The sequence below is a fragment of the Sinocyclocheilus rhinocerous genome, unplaced genomic scaffold, assembly GCF_001515625.1.
Source record: "Sinocyclocheilus rhinocerous isolate Xijiao unplaced genomic scaffold, SAMN03320098_v1.1 scaffold574, whole genome shotgun sequence".
Lineage (NCBI taxonomy): Eukaryota > Metazoa > Chordata > Actinopteri > Cypriniformes > Cyprinidae > Sinocyclocheilus > Sinocyclocheilus rhinocerous.
Window position 1 is genome coordinate 2147015 of NW_015659919.1, and position 2033 is coordinate 2149047.

The 2033-nt window shown below is 39.5% G+C and overlaps 1 protein-coding gene across 2 annotated transcripts in view; it reads left to right on the plus strand.

Annotated features, from left to right (window-relative positions):
• Positions 1-2033, plus strand: part of znf704 (zinc finger protein 704) — a 48003-nt gene that overhangs the window by 4294 nt on the left and 41676 nt on the right. The gene's annotated exons all lie outside the window — the stretch shown is intronic.

Genomic DNA, 2033 nt, shown 5'->3' on the forward strand with positions numbered 1-2033 from the left:
TCGCGAGGTGTTCATTGCATTCAGCGAACACAACGCGACGGAAAGATGCAAAATAGCGGTGCTGGAAACACTGACTAAATTGATATAATTAAACTATCGTGATCGCGTGATAAAATGTGACTAAACCGCATATAGACAAACAAAGTTTCCCCGACCGAGTAGATTAAAATTATTGTCGTAAATTAGACTTGTTTTGTTTCATTTGTGGCCGTTTTCGTCGAGGTCTGTAGCCATGTAGGTCTGTGTAAGCCGCTGATTATCTGAGTTTAGTGGGTGGATAACAGTGGCAAACAAACACGCTCTGCAGCATTCACGCGCCACAGAAGCATTTGTGTGCGCGCACGTACAGCAGCCTCCATCTCTCCTCTGCAACCGGCTCTTTCTTAGTGCTTTTAGTGTGTTTTCGACAGTCATTGCTAGTGCAATGATCGTGTTTTTATAAATATGTCTTTTGATATTTAGTTAATGCTCAGATTAAGCTCATTTTATTCACTGAACTCCGTGTGATTGCACACTAGGCTGAGTGCGTTGCTTGCACGTAATTGCAAAATACAAGTTTTTTTTTATTTTATAATGACCTAATTGCAGTCATCAAGTTATACAGCCTGAGGTGCCATATCAAAACAAAGAGGGTCAAAATGACAAGAACGGCACCAGCTCTATTTCATTCTTTTACAGCCAGAGCTGCAAGACTTTGATTTGTAGATTTTGCATGGAAATCATTAAAAAATAAATTAGAATAATACCTGCTAAAATCTGCATGCTATATTTGCATAAACGTTTTATTTGTTTGCTGGTGTACATTAAGTGTTTGTATGTGCTTGTTTTTGGCAAGTGTGGCAACTGATATGCTTCAGTGATCTTGTAATCTGCACTACCAATCACACATCCATTTAATTTTTAATCAGTGCCACTTTTTATTTGAGCAACTATTATATACATCACATGCTGACATGTTCTCTGGTGACATATGATGGGGGAAAAAGTTAAGATGTAAGCAATTCAAGCAAGGAGGGATGTGAAACTAAAGTGGGGGCTAATGGTCCCGGAGCAGCTGCTCCATAACGGCAGCAAAACGGAGCTCTACAGAGGGTCATGCTCATAGAATATGGGGCTTTGGCAAGGCGCCTGGATTCCCAAACGAGTGCCATTCGGCTTGGGGGAATGCCACTTGTTGACTTGCATAGTAAGGAGGGGCTTCGCGTTAAGTGCGTTACAGTGTGGCATTTCCAGACAAAGGCGGACTGGATTGTTTTCGTTCCCCTGTTGTTTCCACTGCTTAATATCAAAATTTGATTAACACACACGGGCTGTCTAACAGTTTAACTCTTTATGCACCAAGGCTTTGTTGCTGGTTTACATTTTATTCACATGAAATGGTTGATTATTTGGTCATAATAGATGCAAGCTTTAAACATTTTTGTTATGGTTTTACAGTGGATATCTCAAACCTTAAAGTGCAGCATCTCATGTGTGAACGTGCATTGTGTGTTTGTTTGTTTTTTGTGCATATTCAAATATAAATAAATAATTTGTAGATAATTAATTTTGAGTGCTTCCTGCTCTCAAATCTAATTAATGCTGTTATTAGATTAGTCGAGATCTGTTTAACCCTAGAAGACCCAAACATAGAAAAAACCTGTGAAAAAATTCTTTCACCTTTTAAATGTTGTTGTAGGAGGCCTCTAATTCAGAAATATATGTGTTTTTACATTTTTTACATTTTAGTCAGTTTTTAGTGAAATGTTGTAATATTGCAACGTTGGGCTCTTTGGGTAGCAGAATTTCAGTGATTTTACTCACTGTCTGAACAAATGTAGAGAACATCTAAAGGTTCATTTGCTGGGTGAAATGCTTCTGTAACCCCATTACAATAATCTATATATGTATTAGGGTTGGGCCGATAGACGATGCCATCGCCGATGACTGACAGACATCACGATGTTGAGCCGGCATCGTGATCTCCCCTCCCCCCCCATACCCCCCACAATCCGCCGCATCCCAATTCCGTGTTCGGAAAGGAAATTAAGTGT